The sequence below is a fragment of the Syzygium oleosum genome, unplaced genomic scaffold, assembly GCF_021117445.2.
Source record: "Syzygium oleosum isolate NSW1041296 unplaced genomic scaffold, Sole_v2.1 Sole_v2.28, whole genome shotgun sequence".
Classification (NCBI taxonomy): domain Eukaryota; kingdom Viridiplantae; phylum Streptophyta; class Magnoliopsida; order Myrtales; family Myrtaceae; genus Syzygium; species Syzygium oleosum.
In genome coordinates, this window is record NW_026607512.1 from 3,532,832 (window position 1) to 3,548,960 (window position 16,129).

Sequence of the window (16,129 nt, forward strand, 5' to 3'; positions counted from 1 at the left end):
ACGGCAAGTAGACTCAACACATGGCTTACCTCAAATTTAAACTCTGAATCTCTCAAACTTTCCAATAAGGTCCACTCTTTGACCATCATGTGCGCTATACTCGACTTCCGACTTAGCGCATCCACTACCCGATTAGCCTTCCCAGGGTGATACAAAATGTCGCAGTCGTAATCTTTGAGGAGTTCCATCCAACGACGCTACCTCATATTCAACTCCTTCTGCGAAAACAGATAATTGAGGCTCTGATGATCCGTATAAATCTGAAACTTTTCGCCGCACAAATAGTGCCTCCAAATCTTGAGGGCGAAGATGATCGCAGCCAATTCCAAATCATGCTTCGGGTAATTCGCCTCGTGCGGTCTTAACTGACGCGACGCATATGCTACTACCCTTCCGTGTTGCATCAATACACATCCAAGTCCTCTCAACGATGCATCGTTGTAGACCTCAAATCCACCCGGTCCTGACGGGATGGTCAACACAGGCGCCGTCGTCAACCTATGCTTTAGCTCTTGAAAGCTCCTCTCACACTTATCGTTCCATTAAAACTTCGTTTCCTTCTTGAGCAATCGCGCCATCGGCGTAGCTATTAATGAGAATCCTTCTACAAAACGCTGTTAATATCTTGCCAAGCCTAAGAAACTCCATATCTCTGTTACTGACGTTGGCCTTGACCACTTAGTCACTGCCTCAATCTTAGTCGGGTCTACGGAGATTCCATCTCCGGAAATTATGTGTCCAAGAAACGCCACTCGGTTGAGCCAGAACTCGCACTTACTGAACTTGGCGTAAATTGCGTGTTCTCTTAAGGTCCGTAGTACTTTTGCCAGATGTTCCTCATGCTCTTCCGGGCTCTTCGAGTATACCAAAATATCATCGATAAAAACTATCACAAATCGATCCAAAAACTCCTTAAATACCCAATTCATCAAATCCATGAAGGCAGCTAGGGCATTAGTTAATCCGAAAGGCATCACTGTAAACTCGTAATGTCCATATCTCGTCCTAAAGGCCATCTTAAGAATATCCTCCTTCCGAATTCTCAACTGATGATACCCCGTCCATAGATTGATCTTAGAAAGCACTGAGGCTCCTTGCAATTGATCGAACAAGTCGTCAATCCTTGACAGTAGGTACTTATTCTTGACGGTCACCTGATTCAACTGCCGGTAGTCGATACACAATCTTAATGTTCCATCCTTCTTCCTTACAAACAGCACCGGCGCTCCCCATGGAGACGCACTTGGGCGGATAAATCCCTTGTCAACAATTCCTGCATCTAGACCTTTAATTCCTTTAGTTCCGACAGGGACATCCGGTACGGTGCCTTCGTGATTGGCTCAGTTTCTGGGGCCAACTTGATTACAAATTTCACTTCTCTTTCTAGTGGCAAACCCAGCAATTCCTTAGGAAAGACTTCGGGAAAATTGCACACCACTAGTATCTCTTCCAACTTTGGTTCCGCAACTGTCGGATCAACCACATTCACCAGGTACCCTTCACAACCCTCATCCAACAACTTGGTTACCTCGAGCGAAGAAATCCAAGGGATCGAGGTTCCTCCTTGGTTTCCCTGAAACTCAAATTTAGGATGTCCAATCGGATTGAATTGGAACACCCTGCTACTACAGTCCATTACAGCCTTTTGCTTAACTAACCAATCCATTCCAATAATCACATCAAAGTCAAACATGGCCAAAACTGCCAAATCTATCCTTTCTTCTCTACCCACAACCACTATCTTATAATTAGAACATCCTAGCGAGACTAATACCTTATCATTCAGAGGGGTCGACACACAAAGCATAATCTCAAGCAACACCGGTTCAATTCCAACCAATCTAACAATTTGCTCTGATATAAACGAGTGGGTAGCCCCCGGATCAAACAAGGCATACGCAGCATGATCACAGAGAGAGACCGTACCTATGACCACGCCTGGTGTGTCCTCAGCCTCCCTTCGCATCATCGCATACACCCTTCCTTGGGCTGTCGGCCTACCCTGAATAGCCGGCGGGGGATTCCCAGCCTGATTCTCGATCCGAGGCGGCTGAGCTTGCATTGGTGGTCCTGTTGGACGCAGATGAGGGCAATGTCTGATCTGATGGTCCATGCTTCTGCACTTAAAACAAGCCCCAAACCTGTTCTGCTGGTGGTTCGGCTTCCCGATGTTCTTCCTTACGGGAGGGACAAATCACCTATTTCCCGCCATCGGCTTCTTCCCGAAGCGGCGGTTGTCCTTAACCGAGGCAAACCGCGATCCAGAAGCGGCTGCCCTGTCCACCTGATCCCGCTCAATAGCCTGAGCCCTCTCATATAGTTCCTCATAAGTTCTCAGATTCACTGGTATCAACTGACTACGAATGTCGGCTCTTAGCCCATCCCGAAACCTTCGCGCCTTGTCCTCAGGATGCTCTACCATCCTTGGCGCAAACTTAGACAGCCTAGCAAACTCTGCCTCATACTGATCCACAATCATCTGGCCTTGGCAAAGTCTCATTAACTCTGCTAGTTTCCTTTCCCTAGCGCTCTCAAAGAAGAATTTTCCATAAAAGTTCTCAGAAAACACGGCCCAAGTCTGGGCGACACCCTCAGGGAACACTCTTCCCCTAGTGGCCTTCCACCATCACTAGCACTATCTTACAACTGATACACCGCTAAGGTCACCTTCTCGGCCTCGGTGCACCCCAGAACTTCGAAGGCCTTCTCCAGCTCTTCCACCCAACGTGGCGCGGCCTCGGGGTCACCCTTTCCGTCGAACTTTGGCAGCTTTAACTTTAGGAACTGCTCTACCAGTTGGTGCATCAGCCTATTTGCAACCACTGGGGCCTACCCTTGATTGACCTGATTTCCATTAACAGCAGCAGCAGCTGCGGTCTTGGCAGCTTGGGCAATGGTGGCAGTCCTTTTTTGAGCCTGCCTTCCCAACACATTTCCGATCTCCTGCATTTGCCTGAATGACTCCATCAATCCTCGGGTCTCCTGTTCCTCGGCCCTTAGTGCTCGATTGTCCTCGACTTCCCCTTCCTCTGCTCATCCTTGCGGTTTTCCTCACTACTCACCTACCTGCTATAATTTCATTCAGGAATTAGAGACCTAGGCCAAACTATGCCAGTCTAAAGCCCTAGGCACAGAATTACAGTAATCAATCACTTAGCATGCAGTCAAACACGAGTAGCACAAGGCCTCAGTCAAGGAGATATGTGTACTTACCTCAGATCTTGCCGCACCTGCACTTTATGGGTCATTTCAACAATCACTCAATCAATCAAGAAACCAAACAGTCCGGAGGTACATGTAGCACACAAGTCACCATATTTAGCTATCCATGGTCATCGCTCTTTATCACTCCAGACTTCGACCGACTTGGATCGAGCTGACCCTGCTCTAATACCAAATCAACGTGGGATGTCACGCCCCGAACCCTACGGCGCGCAACGACCCCTTCGTCGGTCGTATTGGTGCAACATCCCAGGACGCGTCGCCGACCTAAAACCCAACACAGAGAACAATGCACATGCGGAAGCAACATAAACACCCGTACAATATAAAACAACATGACCAAGGATAACAGTAGATACAATAAATACAACTTGCATTAATAATAGGGATTTACAATATCCATTGCCAGGCAATATACACCAACCAAAATGGGTCAACAGCCACTAACATCAAAAAGGGGTAGGTTGGTCGGGGGTCAGGCACTAACTCTAAAAAGAGCTCTATCAAAAAGTGTCGGCCCTGCCTAACCATGGTCAAGGACGAACCCTAGGGCAACCAATCCGAGTCGGATCCTGAGGACTCAGAATCCATCAAATCCGGCTCAGACTCGGTGTTCGCTGACTCCACTCCGGAATCATCCTCCGGCTCTAGCTCCTGCTCCACGGGCTCCGGCTCGATGTCGGACTCCCAGTCCATCGACTCTTCTCCCTCGGACTCGGTATCCATCTCGATGATGACTGGCTAGGTGCCAGAATCCTCCTCGGACGAAGCAGCGAGGCTCACGACCTCTCCATTGGCTGCCTGCGGATTCGGCTGGCCTAATATGTTGAACGGAATGTCGAAGATCCTAAGAGGTCCATGAGTACCGAACTGCTCCCGGAAACACCAAGCAAGATAAGGATGGGCCCGGAAATGTGGCCCGCCCTCGTCGATCCAAACTATATTGTAACACCTAACATAAGACTCGTCGTTCCCTATGGGGTGCTCAGTCACCGATCGCTCTATGCGATACGGGATCCCAAAACGAAGCAGCGCATCTACCATCTTCAAGGTCGGGGGTCTGAAAAGTGGGGTTTAAACAACAATGAGAATAAATCTCAGCGAGTAGGCCCCCTAAACCTAAACTAGGCTAACATGCACCTCCCGGACAAGTATCAACTAAACACACAGTTGAGTAATCACATGACTTAGGCCCTCGGCCCAAATCCAACATATAATTGACCCTGCAGGTTAGACACATAATAATAATAATACTATGCCCAGCAATGCACATACACATATCATTTGGCCACGATCACATGCAACACACATGGTTGCACTCGTTTATGCACTCTTCGTACACTTGCCAATGTCATGCTTATGCTTGCACAATTCAATGCACACTTGCACATGTGCACATGTGCCAACTTTCCATTTAATCACCGACCCGCGTAAAACGCATCAGGTCTATCGCTTTTCGATCGATCTTCGGCCCGCGTAAAATACATCAGGCTCATGACACAATCCGCGTGTGGGACGCCTCAGGTTGGTCATCTTCCAGTAATCCGGGCATCGTCCCATGTTAAACGCCTCAGGACGGGTTCATTACCCCGTGTAAACGACGCCTCAGGGTTTATGTGATCACACGAGCGTAATCCACCAATTATTATCTGAACCCCGCGTAACACGCATCGGGGCGATTTAGGTGATCACATGCTCAAATAATGCCACAACATGCTCAATTCACATCTTAACATGCCCAATGAATCAATTCAATCCCAATAGCCACAGCACATAATTGACCCACAAAAATCACACAATCAAGCCATTAAAATTTATTCGAGTTTAGGGTCCTTAATGCCTCTCATCAATCGACCACACTAGCACTCAACATGGCATTGCATAATTAAGCACAATTCACACACAAATCAGCCACCACATAGGCAAATCAAGGCACACTCGGCGATTCACAATTAATCCTTAATTTCGTCGAACAAGGCCCGATAAATTCCACCATGGCCAGCCACTAATCAGTCCACTCTAGGCCACTAAACCACTTCCAAATCATCACATTAGGCCATTAAATCACCACAAATCAGCCACTATTCAGCCCGCACATTGCACCCATTTTAATCCACATAATTGTCCAAACTAAATCCGCAATGCTCAACCAACAACCAGCCCATTCTAGGCCACCAAACCACATTTAAATCATCACACTAAATCACCAAAATAGCCACAAAGTCAGCCCTAATCATCCGCCACTAATTAACCCCTAAAATACCCTAATAACCCCTAAAACTTGTCTAAAGTGCACATAAGCCTAATTAAGGGTTATGGTTTCCACTCATCAGGTTTAAGGCTTCAAAAGCGGGCTGATCGCGAGAGAAAACGGGCTAGACGACGGCTGGCTCAAGCCGGTTCGGCGGCGGCGCTCCGGCGATCCTCACGACGGCGCTCGGCGGCGAACGGTGGCTGGCGGCGATCCGGTCAAGGCGGGGCTGGCTGGGTGGCGTCGGAAAGGAGAAGAAGAGAGAGAGAATGGTGGTCGGGTGGTGGTGGTGGTGAGCCGAGACGGTGGCTGGACGGCGGCGGCGTACGGCGGCGGTGGCTGCTCCGGCGGGGCTGCTCTGGCGGGGCTGCTCCTCACGGCCAAGGAAGAGAGGGAATGGAGAGAGTGAGGCGTGAGAAAGAGGGGAGGGAGTGACCGGTTGGTGGAGAGAGAGAGAGAGAGAGAGAGAGAGAGAGAGTTTATCCAAAATGGGTAGGTGGGGGTTGGTGAACTACTCCCTAGCAAGTACCATATTACCCACTCCACTCATGACTAGATCCAATGGCTAACATTTGAATACCAATCATATCAAATCAAGATTAATGGCCAAGATGGGTTCTAGATACAAAATATCCAAGGGCACTTTGGGCAATGAGCAAGAGTGATGGGGGACCAATGTCCAATGTTTTTTGGCACTAATAGGGCTGATCAATACTAATTAAAACCTCTAAAAATTCGAAATTAACACTTAGGGCATAGGGGCAAATCGGTAATTTTCCACTCTCGGTCCGAAATTCCATTTTTCGACTATACCGATCCCAAATATAATTGGCCACACTAATACGACATTGTCCTTGCAAAATAGTCGCGTACGTCCATGAAATTCGACACTCAAGTCCGGACTCAATTCCACGATCAATTTCGCTCAAATGCGATTTTAGCGTCTCTTACTAACGAGCGGCTGTTTAGGGGTTACGCGTATCGACTTAGGATTACTCGAGTCATGACGGTCTTGATTTCCAAGATAATGCGAGGATTTATCGCTTGTTCCGGGGGTCGCAATCGTTCGGAATAAGATCGGGATTGTTTGCCACGCGTACTCTCGGTCGTGCGGAATCACCCGCGTTCCGATCGTACGTCGTTGGCCAAACCAAATCCGTCTCCTCCTTAGATCGGCCCACGTTGGCCCAAAATATTTCCTCGTCATTTCTCGAAATCGGGTTCGTTTCACGGTCGAGTTCTTAGGTCCACGTACCGTTTTCCTAGTTAGTCTTTCCCTATTGGTCAGTATCCCAAGAAGGATCCGTTCCGGATGAGACTTACTAAAATGAAATGAGAAATACACATCTATTTCATTGATCATGAAAGTGGGTCGAATTCAGGATGTTACAATGTAACCATTATTTTTCATTAGAATTCCCTTTCCAGGTGTGACCTTCAAATACCATAGCAGATGATTTATTGGCTCCATATGCCCTCGAGTTGGTTTCTGCATAAATTGACTTACATAACTAACAGTATATGCTATATCAGGTCTGGTGATAGTCAGATAAATCAACTGTCCAACAAGCCATTGAAATTGCCTAACATCATGTCATGAAGTGTCGTCTGAAATGAACTTACTATTATACTCCATAGGAATGTTGGCTAGTCTAACTCCCAACTTCCCAGTCTCCTTCAGCAAATCCATAACATATTTTCTTTGAGATAAGAATAATCCTTTGTGAGATCTTGCCACCTCAATACCCAAAAAATACCTCAATCTGCCAAGGTCTTTGATATCAAATTCCTTGCTCAAATGCCGCTTAAATGCTTTGATTCCAGGTTGATTGCTGGCTGTAATCACAATATCATCAACATAAACAAGCACAACAACTATACCTTTGTCATCTGCCTTGGTGAACCTTGAAGAGTCTACTGCCCCTCTTTTAAATCCAACCTTGATGAGCGCAGTACTTAGTTTTCCATACCAAGCTCTGGGTGATTGCTTGAGACCATATATGGCTTTCTTCAACCTGCAAACAATTCCATCTTTATTCTGCAAGGGGTGATTGAGAGGAAGATCCATATAAACCTCCTCCTCCAAATCTCCATGAAGAAATGCATTCTTTACGTCCATTTGGAACAAGGGCCATCCACAATTAACAACTACAGACATAAGAACATGCATAGTGTTCATTTTAACCACATGTGCAAAGGTCTCTTTGTAGTCTATATCATACGTTTGAGTGTATCCTTTTGCAACCAACCTCGCTTATACCTTTCGACTGATCCGCACTATTGTACTTTATCTTATAGATCCATCAGCAACCAACTGTCTTCTTCCCTCTTGAAGTTGTACCAGTTCCCAAGTATGATTTCGATCCAAAGCCCGAAGTTCATCATTCATTGCACCAACCCAAACAGCTTTTTCCCTTGCTTCCTCATAGTTGTGAGGTTCCTGTTGTTCTTCAGTGGCAGATAAGAAACTCAAAAAATTGTGAGAGATTTTGTCATAGCCAACAAATTCTTGAATAGGATGTTAAACTGAATAATAAGTACTAAAATCCCGAAGACGAGTTGAGGGTCTAGTGACACAAGATGACCTTCGTAACGGGATTGCATCTACTGCCCTTTCATCTGTTAGCCCTTCGGTGGCAATTTCAGGTTCAGCTTATGGAACAACAGCTGCCTCAATCTCTCAGTCCACTTCTGAATTTTCTTGATCTGCAGATTCGTGACCCGAACCATTTTGTTTTGTAGATTCGTGACCCGAAGACAGCTCCCATTGTTGACTTCGACGTCCCCATTGCTGACTTTGGCTTCACTGCTCCCATTAACATCCATAGGGACAGGAGCAAATTCATAGGAAAGCTCCTTATAATAATCTATGCACTCCCCCTGAACGTGACTCTTGTAAGGAAAAAACATATGAGTTTCATCAAATACAACATCCCGAGAAATATAGACACGCTTTGTGCAAGAGTCATAACACTTGTAGCCTTTCTTGACAGATGAATAATCAACAAACACACATTTCCTGGAAGGATCTAACTTTCCACCAGTTTGAGAGTGAACATATCAAACACACCCAAAAATCCTTAAGTGAGATACATCAAATTTTCGCCCATACAACACTTCCATAGGAGTTATCTACCCTAACACTCGACTAGGGAGTCTATTAATTAAATAACAGTTAGTAAGAACAGCATCAGCCCAATAGGATTTAGGCAAATTCCCTAAGAATAACAAGGCCTAGGTGACCTCCAGTAGGTGACGATTCTTCCTTTCAGCTACCCCATTATGTTGTGGAGTACCCACACATGATGTTTTGTGAGTAATACCCTTGCTTCGTAAAAAAACCTGAAATGTCTGATTAGTGTATTCGGTACCATTGTCGGTACGAAGAACCTTCATAGAAGTATTAAACTGATTAATCACCATCTTGTGAAAATCCTGGAAAACTGTAAGTACTTCACTTTTGTACTTAAGAAGGTAAAGCCAGGTAGCTCTTGATTTATCATCAATAAAGGTAAGGAAATACCGAAAAGCCTCTCTAGAATCAACAGGAGAATATCCCCAAATGTCTGAATGTATCAAAGCAAACAATTCAATTGATTTATGCAAATGTTTAGGGAAAGGCAACCTATGTTGCTTAGCAAAGTGACATGGATCACAACTACTAGAATCATGAGTCAAAGACATGTCTAAGGACTACAACACCCGATTTGAAGGATGACCCATGCGCCAATGTCATAGATGAGAGGTATCCACAACCTCTTTCCTAGCCACTAACGCTTTGCCACGCAAATCTAAGTTGTACATCCCGTCCCAAAGTTGTCCTTCACCAATCATCCTCCCGATACTGCAATCCTGAAACAACACCTTCTGTGGAGTAAAAATGACATTACAATTCCACTGTTTAGTACACTTGCTCACAAATATTAAATTAGAAGACAATCCTGAAACCAATAAAGCCTCAGTTTTTTTTAAAGCACATTCAGTTGCCCCACACCATGGGTTGGCACTTCCACTTCGTTAGCCACTGTGATCGGTGCATATAAAGAGCTAGAAGCAGTGTTAGATAGAATATGTGAGGAATTGCACATATGGTCCGTAGCACCAGAATCAACAATAAACCGATTTCTAGACTTAATAGAAAGTGCACAAATATTACCAAAAGTCTTGGCCAAATTTCCAGATTCAGTGCCAGAGGGACCTGAACCATGTGTCTGAAGTAGCTGCTGAACCTGCAATGCTAGGGACTTCAACTTAGATTGGAAGTCTGTGGTATTCCCTTGAATTGCTATCTTAGCGTCCCGACCCTTGTCCTTATTTGGACGCAGCTGAGGATGTAGAATCCAACATCGTTCCTTGGAATGCCCATCTCGATCACAATGATCACAATGAAAACGAATGGGCTTCTTTCTTTTCCCCTTGACAAACCGAGTACTAGCCTCACTTTGTATGGCATTGGAATTAATAGTGTTTGCCGAGTGCTCCAATGTGCCTGCTGATGGTGCCACAATTGAGTTAGAATGCATGACTCTCCTCCTTGTTTCTTCACTCTGTATTATAGAGCACACGGTATTAAAGGACGGCAATTACGGCCTTATAAGAATGTCACGTTTGGTGTCTTCAAACTCAGGCCTTAGGCTTGCTAAGAGATAAAAAATTCTATCTTGTTCTTCCCTTGGAACATAGTCATGCACATTCTGGGTTGCAGGTCTGTACTGACGGAGTTCATCCCACTTTTTCTTCATGCTCCCCAGATGTTCTGTGAATGACTGATTTGCACCTTGCTTGGAGTTAGCAAGACCTTGTTGAAGCTCAAAAATTCGAGATGCATTATTGGCTAGACCATACATCTCAGACAACGAATCCACAATGTTTTGGCCGAATCTGAGTAAGCAAAAATCTCATAGATTTTAGGCTCCATTGAGTTGAAGATCCAAGTCATAAGATTGTGATCGCTTGCTTGCAATTCTTTAAACTTTGGATGAGTTTCATCGGGGGCTTTAGTTTGCTTCGTAATATGTCCAAGCCTCGATTGACCTCCAAGCACGATGGTTATTGCTCGCAACCATGGGAGAAAATTGCTTCCATTCAGCAAAATAGATGCAAGACGTTGGATGTTTCCTTCATGCACCAAAGCCTTCGTTGATTCTGATCCAGAGCCCGCACCTGTGTTGGGAAGTTTTCCAGATTCTAATTTCGAATCTGTCATGGTGCCCACCTAGAGATTGCAACAGCCCACATTGAATGCTTGTTTTCTGGCGAGACAAGGACAATAAAGAAAAATAGCAAACCCAATAGCTGAGCCCAAAGAGGACGTGGACGAGACAAGTTCTTCAAATAATCAGGGTCATAACCCGCTCTGATACCATGTAGAAAATCAAACAATCACACAAAGACAGAAAAGGTCAACGAGGTTCGGCAATGTGCCTACGTCCTCGGACAAAAAACTCTCATTCTCTTTTGTTATTTTGTTGTGTTAGACCATCTGCCATTGTTCAATCATATATACAAGAAAGGTTGCCACAACAAAGGAAACAAGCAACTAGAAATAGGAAGATCACCACAAAAGGGAAGACACCTCGGAATTATAGGAATACAATATTAACAAATCTCTTTTCCTAAATCCATACGGTCCATTGATCATGAATGTGGATTTTCCCTAAATCCATACCTTGCGTGACAGCGGATTGATTTTATCTTTTTTAGCAAATAGGAGTCACCACTAGCTTAGGTCGGGGGTCGGCTAGAATACCCAACCGAAATGCGGGAGTTTTGTTTCGATTTCTATGAAAACCAGAGATTGGTTCGGGGACTAGCTTACATTAATGTTTCCACTAATGCCCTTTCGATACCACTAAACTTGACATGGTTATTATCTAAGTTGTCATGTATTTATTTTTTACCATTTTCATGCCAAAGTCTTAGTCCATTAGATGATCATGCATTTTGTTTTTGTGTTTTCCATTTAGGTTCTAAACTAGTCCTATCTTAGTCTAGAAAAAGAAAAGAACCAAACAATTTGTATTGAAAAGGCGGCGCGTAATGTAAACACACAAGGTATTGAAATGACGAGCTATTCAAAGTGCGAGGAAAGAAAAACCTGCAACTTGTCGAGTGTTTAATACAACATGAATAGAAAGACCCGAGACATGATCGAGTAACACAAATTGTATACAAATTGAGATCGGATTGGACATCTGTCTTTAGCCACCATCTTCGAAGTTGTTTGGCCATCTTCTCCATGGACCGCCTCACGAGTGTCGGTTTTACATTCAATTCACACATATCAAACAAGTAGTGCGAGCATGCAAACAAATCATCCAACTCATCAATTCAAGAACGGGCCTTGGGATCGGCCTTTGAATTTCACACTTTTCGATCACCCATCCTCTTAATCATCTAAAATTGATTGATTAATGGTTAATGATAATGAGCCACCATTTGCATTCACAAAACGGTGACTCATATTGGTTAACCCCTAAAGTCGGGTCTAAGTGATTACTATGGGCTACCCACCGGACATGCATCGGGCCCAGACATATATCTAATAATCATATGCATAACAATGAATAAAGCATGCATTTAGGCTCGTGGGCCTTGTTTCTCAATCAATCAAGCAATGAGAAGTAGGCCTCATAAGTGGACCACTTATTCAGTTATTATTATCAAATTCGGACTCCTTCTGTGTAGATGTGATTAATCAACTTAATGATGTCCAAATGATGTAAATCAGGTGTCTTTAGAAAGCTTAGATCGTGAGGATCAAAAATCAAAGGAACATTTTGCCTAATTCCCACCCAAATTTTCCAAAAATCAAGATTTAACTCGGAATGACATACTGGACCCGGTTATGTTAGGGATTTCAAAATAAAGGCGGGAAAAATAACAAACGTTTTCCAAACAGCATGAAAATTTTTAGGTAGTTAGGATTCCCTGTGTCTAACAACTTTCATATTTTGAGTTTTTGCTAAAAAGCCCTTGATTTGTTTCTAAAAATCGGTTTTCACCGAGGACTCATTTGCAAAACAATTTTGAGGCTAGAAGGACCTTATTCGGAATTTTTAGCGAATTAAGCCCACAAACGTTGCTATTAGATCCCCAAACTTTCCATTTCACATAATGAGGCCCTAATGAACAAATTTCAAGTTTTAATTGTTTACTCAAAAGGTCCCTAACTTTATGAAAATTGCAAAATCAATTTGGTCACTGAAACTGGAAATTTTTGGATCAAAATACAGAATCTGGACGTCTTCATCTAGGATTGATCGGACCATTCAAATCAATATGGAATTGCATGAAATTTTGAGATTTTGTAGATCAAAGTGTGTTCTACAACTTTCATGAGGAAGTTTTCCTAAATGATGACCACAAAAATTTAGAAAAATCGGGGAACATGCAAAGGTCGATCTGAAACCAATTACCACAGACTAGATAACGTAACTTCTAGCATCAATCGTTCATACTAAACCAGTATGGAATTTTCTGAATTTTTATGTTAGATAAATCTAGATGTATTCTGCGACTTTCACGAAGGAAGTTTCTTCAAATAACGATCATAGAAAATCAAAAAAATCATAGAACAGAACAACATCAATCAGGAACTCACAAGAATAGTAGATTCTTATCCTAACTTACGAAGTGATTTTCACCTAGCAAACGAAGTCCAATTCAAGTATACAACCTATCAAATTGAAGCTCAGGAAGTATAGATTGAATCTCTAGTTGAACACTTTTTCAAATTCTGACATTTTCGAGCTCAAATCAGCACTGAAAACATGCAGGTTCCTCAGTACACGATTTCACAGAATAGGGTTTTAAGAGTGCCTACCTTGTTGAATGAAGTTGCTGAGCTCAACCGAGCTATTTTGGCCACCGATGGACTCTGGAATGGTGCCAAATATAGCTCCCGATATCTACGTCACAACGTGATAAGATCGACGTAAGATAACAATCCGAGGAAGAAGAATGAACAAGAAGTAAAAATAAGCTTAAAATGGAACTCTGGTGGCTTTTCCAATGGAGGCCGGCCACCATGGTCTTAAGGAGCCTCTGGGGGATGTCGGAGATCGGTCGGTGAGTGGCCAGCGTGGGCAGTAGAGAGCCCCAGTCGAGAGAGAGAGAGAGAGAGAGAGAGAGAGAGAGAGTAAATCTGAAAAATGAGTCCCCCTTGATTTTTGGAGGGAAAATCCTTATATACCTCCCCCAAGTTTGAATATTAGCCTTTGAATTGATCAAATGGCCCAAAATGCTTCCTTAAGAGTTAAGGATATTCCTTAAGGGCTAAGAATAGATGACATGGCATAATGAATGGCTATGATGTACTCATAATGGATAGCCATGATTGTTTGCTTAATCCCTACGGAAATTTGATTATCCCTTAAGAAAATTAGTTAAAATTTGATTTTAAGGGCATTTTTGTAATTTCATTTAGGGGTATTTTTGTAATTTTAGACACAAAGGGGATCGGCATGCCTTGGCGGGTTGGAATGGACCGCTGGCTGCCGAAATTTGGGCCGAGAAACGGCCGGTCCGATCGGGCCGATTCAATTCCGATCAAAATTGGTTGAACTAGTTGGACCGGTTTGACTCGGGTTCGACCGAGTTGAACCGGTTTGATTCTTGGCTCAATTTTGTTCCAATTTCATGCAATGTAATCCTTATCATGATTGATCGAGCCAATTGGATTGAATCAATTTGAAATACAAGTACAAATTGATCAAATTTAACTTGCATTGCAAAGCTAGACTAAAGAATTTAATTGAAGTCTAATTGGCCAAATTGAACATCAATTCATCAAATTGGATGTTATTCTAGAATGAGCCAAGTTGAATTGCACTAATTAGACCAATTACTCTTGGATTTCTCAATCATTAGATCACTAGATTGGTCAAATTGATTTAAATTCATGTAAATTTTCTAAAATTGATTTTGGATTTGAGTTTCATATAAGAAACTAGGGAAAAGTGCCAAAAAAGTCCTAAACCTTTTGCATTAGTGCCAATTTAGTCCTAAACCTTTTTTTGGTGCCAATTCAGTCCTAAACCTTTTGCATTGGTGCCAATTTAGTCCTAAACCTTTTTTTGGTGCCAATTAAGTCCTAAACCTTTTTAATTGGTGCCAATTCAGTCCTAAACCTTTTATTTTTGTGCCAATTTAGTCCTTCCGGCCAATTTAGACCGGAATTTGCCTACGTGGCGCCGACATGGACAACTTTAATATTTTTTAAATATTTTTTTGAATTTTTATTTTTTTGCCTTTTTTTTCCACTTTTTTTTTTGTTGTCTTCCTCCTTCCTCTGGCCGGTCGTCGGTCCGGCGACCGGCCAGAGGCCACAGGCCGGCGAGCTCGAGCTCGCCGGCCACTGGCGAGGGCGGCCTCGCCCGGCGAGGGCGAGCCTCTCCTTGGTCGGGCGAGGCTCGAGCCCTCGCCGGAGGCCGCGGCGAGGGCGAGCCTCGCCATGGTCGGGCGAGGCCCGACCTCGCCGGATCTGGCGAGGTCGAGCGTCGACCTCGCCGGATCCGGCGAGGTCGAGCCTCGCCCGACCAAGGCAAGGCTCGAGCCCTCGCCGGAGGCCGCGGCGAGGGCGAGCCTCGCCATGGTCGGGCGAGGCTCGACCTCGCCGGATCTGGCGAGGTCGAGCCTCGCCCGACCAAGGCAAGGCTCGAGCCCTCGCCGGAGGCCGCGGCGAGGCGAGCCTCGCCATGGTCGGGCGAGGCCCGACCTCGCCCGACCAAGGCAAGGCTCGAGCCCTCGCCGGAGGCCGCGGCGAGGGCGAGCCTCACCTTGGTCGGGCGAGGTCGGGCCTCGCCCGACCATGGCGAGGCTCGCCTCGCCGCGGCCTCCGGCGAGGGCTCGAACTTCGCCCGACCAAGGCGAGGCTCGTCCTCGCCGCGGCCTCCGGCGAGGGCTCGAGCCTCGCCCGACCAAGGCGAGGCTCGCCCTCGCCGGGCGAGGCCGCCCTCGCCAGTGGCCGGCGAGCTCGAGCTCACCGGCCAGAGGAAGAAGGAAGACAGCCAAAAAAAAAAGTGGAAAAAAAAAGTGGAAAAAAACGGAAAAAAAATAAAAATTCAAAAAAATATTTAAAAAATATTAAAGTTGTCCACGTCGGCGCCGGTGACCGGCCGCCGGCCGGTAGGCATCCAAGTAGGCAAATTCCGGTCTAAATTGGCCGGAAGGACTAAATTGGCACAAAAATAAAAGGTTTAGGACTGAATTGGCACCAATTTAAAAGGTTTAGGACTTAATTGGCACCAAAAAAAGGTTTAGGACTAAATTGGCACCAATGCAAAAGGTTTAGGACTGAATTGGCACCAAAAAAAGGTTTAGGACTAAATTGGCACTAATGCAAAGGTTTAGGACTTTTTTGGCACTTTTCCTTAAGAAACTAGGTTCATCCGTGTCTCAATTATGCAAATCATGAAGAACCGACCGGAATCCCTAATTAGGGCTCAAATTGGAGGTTTTCAACCTTGGCATGGAATTCTAAAATTGATTTGAAAATTGAATGAAAAATGATCTCCAGATCAAATGTCGTAAAGGAAACTATCCTAAAAAAAGACCAAAAATGAAGTAATTTCATTTTTGGCTGATTTGAACCAAATTCCGCAAATTGGGAAAAAGTTGATTCTAAACCGATTTTTGTAAAATTGATGATGCCAA